We start from the raw sequence: 4,639 nt of genomic DNA, 5'->3' as shown, positions 1-4,639 counted from the left end.
CTCCAGGCACAACATGATGTGTCTCATTTGCAATTTTCTGACTTTGTCTCCTAATACCACTCCTGAATTCAGCCACACTGGTCTTGCTGTTCCTTAAACACATTATGCATGTGCCCACTTCAGGTTATGTGCATTCACTTCTGAGGTAGGAGATGGATGGGCCCCTGGCCTGGACAGCTCGTGTTTGTCAAGTGGAGTAACCCTGAAGCTTTGTTCTCACCCAGACACTCCAAGGACAAAGCTAGTGGCAGAAAATGAGCTTGGCTGAAGTAAAGAGTAAGATGACCTCTCCTGAGGTCAAGGAAGCCTGCTCCTTGTGGGTCACAAAGGGAAGGGTTGTCACCCCATAATGTGTGGGCCTATATCCACAGGCTTCTGTGGTGGGATCCATCTTAGCAAAAAGTTGGGCATGCATCTTGGGGAGGGTCCTAGGACCCATGAGGTGTGAAAAAAGAGACAAGATAATTAGCCAAATATAAACAAAGACCAGGAAGGACTGCCCTATATAAGTGATTTAAATCAGCTCTTTACAGGGCTTCTCCTCATTAGAGACAACACCCATCCCCTTTCTCTCTGGGTGTGTATTTCTGCCTAGCTTCTGACTTAAATAAATAAACTGTTTTTCTGTGTGCTCTCCCATAGGTTGTGCTGTGTCTCTAATAATAAACTTTGTACCTGTATTTACAGTTTTTGCCTCCTTGAAACATTTTTGCTTTCAGTGGGAGTAAGAACCAGTGGAACTTCTTCCAGGGACTTCTAACCTCTAACCCCTGTGGTCTAGTGGCTATGATTCCTGGTTTTCATCCAGACTACCCAGGTTCAATTCCTGGGCAGGGAACTAAGATCCCTCTTCTGGACTGCTCACTGCTGTCTCTCTGAGATCATTTCTGCCTTGAAAGGTCCAAAAATCTTTCAGTCTGTAAAAATCACTTTCTCTGTAAGCTTCTTTGACTTATAACTAAAATGCTCCCCCATACTATTTCATGTTTTCCTCCATGTTACTTAGTATTTAGTATTACCTATGAGACCCTGTATTTATAGATCTATTTTTTTTATTTCCTTTACTCCACTAGGCTACCCAATGTGACAAACATTTTTGTCTATTTGGTTCACTATCTCCCCGCTACCTGGCATGTATGTCCACATTAGATAAAATATGTGAAGTTCTCCTTTCAAATTTATATCTAGTTTGCTTACACTACCAGGATGCTGTAAGGAATAAACAAGAGTTTAAAAGCTTTATGATTAGACAAATAAAAAGCATTGATTATATCATTAATATCTTATCACAATAATCAAGAAATTCACAGAAATAAGTAAAATTGTGGAAGAGAAAATTATCTCTGGGTCTGATTCAGAACCTCAGGTACTAATAACAGTCTTGGGAAATGGAGTAAGTTGTACAAAATCATGGACACTAGAATAATCATGGAAACAAATAGAGTTATTCTTAAAAAAAACAGAAATCCCAATATATGCATTTTGAAAGGCCTCAGTAATTTTGGGAAAAACAGAGAATTGATAAACATTTTAATTGAAAAAGAAAAATAAATAAATTGCGTACATATACAAAAGAAAACAGATGTGTCATTTATAAATTGAGCAGGTACTGGTTCTGATCTAAATGCTAGAATTCAGATACAGAGTTTAAATATAAAAATAAGAAGATCTGACAGTGGTATATTTGGGATAGTTGTTTTTCACATATGAAGAAAATGGACAAATATTTTTTAGACATGGGAAATCATCACATTTATGTACCTAAAATGAAAGATGGAGGGAGTTAAGAGGGGGAAGATGAGGTAGAGGCAGAGGTGAAGGCAAAAGAGAAAAAAAAAGAATAATCCAGCTCTCTAAAAGATGACAGACAAAGACAAACAAACAAACAAACAAACAAAAAAACAAGGAAAAAAACTGATGATGTACTCAAAATGTGGAACCACCTCTGGGACTTTCAACACCAACTTTTAAGAGACCTGAAGACATCCATTGTTTCAGTAAGCTGCGCCTGACTGATCTACTATCCTACTTACGTCAAACGGTTGATGTTTCATCTTACAATTCATAGTGAATAACTATTCTTCATTATGGCTGAAAACTTTGTAAGTAGGACACAAAAACTATTTGGAAAAAATATTCCTTTTCAGGCAGAATTTGATAACTTATTAAAAATTCTAAGCTAGGAAAATTATAATTAGGGGGATAAAATCTCTCAAGGAAGAAATACTAGAACAAAATGTCACACAAGCTCAAGGGCTCTGCTTGAGTGGTGGCTCTATGTTTATTTTCATTTTTAATCCAGTTTATTTAGTTTCTATGTTCTCTTTCATGGCCACATGTCTCTGCCATAATTTAAAATATTTTTTTAATAAATTTATTTTTTATTTATTTATTTTTGGCTATGTTGGGCCTTTGTTGCTGCGTGTGGGATTTCTCTAGTTGCGGCAAGTGAGGGCTACTATTCACTGCAGTGCACAGGCTTCTCATTGTGGTGGTTTCTCCTGTTGCAGAGCACAGGCTTCAGATGTTGAGGCTTCAGTAGTTCTGACACGTGGGTTCAGTAGTTGTGGCTCATAGGCTTAGTTGTTCCACGGCATGTGGGATCTTCCTGGATCAGGACTCGTACCTGTGTCCCCTGCATTGGCAGGTGGATTCTTAACTACTGCACCACCAGGAAAGCTCTAAAATATTTTTTTAATGAGAAAGATTACTTTTTAATAAATAGTATCCAGAATTCAAACAACTGTTATTTTTAATATAGTGTCACAGTATTTATCAGCTATGAAAAAGGAATGCAGTAACCTAAGATTAGAAGAGGTGGGGGAAGGAGCTGTAATTTAATTTATTAAAAAGATAAAGAAAATTGAAAAAAATATTTAAATATAAAGAATGGAAAGAACGTAGGTGGTTTCCAAGGCAAATAGGCAGAGAAGTTGCCTCAGTCAGTTTGCACTGCTACAACAGAATAACACAGCCTGTGTGGCTTGAACAACAAACATTTATTTCTCACAGTTCTGGAGGATGAAGTCCAAGATCAAGGAGCCAGCAACTCCTGTGTCTGCTGAGAACCCTCTTTCTGATCTGTGCTGGCCATCTTCTCCTTGTACCCTCACATGGCCAAGGACAGAGAAAAAAGGACAAGCTCTTTGTCTCTTCTTATAAGGACCCTAATGCCACTCTAAGTGCCCCACCCTCATCACCTAATTTTTCACAAAGGCCTTGCTTCCTAATACCATTCCATTGGGTTTAAGGATGTTATTATTATTATTATTATTATTATTATTATTATTATTATTATTATTATTTGACTATGCAGCAAGGCTTACAAGATCTTAGTTCTCCAGTCAGGAATTGAACCCAGGTTCACAGAAGTGAAAGCGTGGAGTCCTAACCACTGGACCACCAGGGAATTCCAGCCATTGGGGTTAGGATTTCAACTTCAAAATATGAATTTTGTGGTGACACAAACATATTATCTATAGCATTCCTCCTCTGGCCCCCCAAAGTGTATGTGCTTCTCACATGTACAATACATTCCATCCCAACAGCCCCCAAAGTCTTACCTCATTCCAGTATCAACTCTAAAGTCCAGAGTGTCATCTAAATGAGATGGGAGTGACACTTGAGGTACAATTTATCCAAAATTCCTCTCTGGCTGTGAACCTGTGAAACCAAACAAGTTATGTGCTTCCAAAATATTTACAATGATGGGACAACCAAAGAATAGACATTCCCATTTCAAGTGGGAAAAATAGCAGAGAAGGAAGGACTGACAAGTGCCAAGTGAGTCTAAAACCTAGCAAGGCAAATTCCATGGGACCTTAAGGTTTGAGAATAATCCTCTTTAGCTCAATGCTCTGCTCTCTAGGGCCCCTGGAATAGCAACAACACCCCTATGGCTCAGTGAATGACTCTCCTCACACCCCTAGGGTTTCTGTTGGAGGCCGTGCACCCTATTGAAACCCAGGTGGTGGTTCTGAAGATCTCTGAATTACCTAACAGGCCATTCTTCCCTTTTCTTGAAGAATAGCACAAGTTCAAAATGGAATGGCTTATCATCTTATCTTGTAGAATCTAAGAAGTCTAACAGTCTTCCTCCATGCCATCACATCCCCTTCCTCTTCAGTTCAGACTGGCAATTTTCCTGCTGGGGTGGCTGATTAAGTCCCTGGTTCACACACATACTAACCACCTTATCAAATGTTTCCTGGGCTACACCCATAGTACTTCCTTCTGAGCATAATTTCTCAACCTTTGCATTATGGACAGCTGAGATTTCTCCAAATCTTTATGTTCTGGCTTCTTTTTGCTTAAGAATTCCATCTTAGATGCATTTCTCTTCTTGCATTTTACTAAAATTACTTGGGAAGAACTGAGCCACTTTAGCACTTTGTTTAGAAAGCTCCTCAACTAAATATCCAACTTCATCTTTCTCAAGAACTACCTTCCACAGAACACTACAATATGAATACAATTCAGCCAAGTTTGTAGACACTTTACAACAAGGGTTGTTTTTTTTCTCCACTCTCCAATGAAATGTTCTACATTTCAGTCTGAGATCTCAGGTCCGTGTTTCCACCAACATTCTACGCATGATAATTAATCTATGCTGTAAGAAGATGGATGCTTTCTCTCTCTA

This window comes from Lipotes vexillifer, unplaced genomic scaffold (genome assembly GCF_000442215.2).
Source record: "Lipotes vexillifer unplaced genomic scaffold, Lipotes_vexillifer_v1.1 scaffold936, whole genome shotgun sequence".
NCBI lineage: Eukaryota > Metazoa > Chordata > Mammalia > Artiodactyla > Lipotidae > Lipotes > Lipotes vexillifer.
This window is presented reverse-complemented; position numbering follows the sequence as displayed.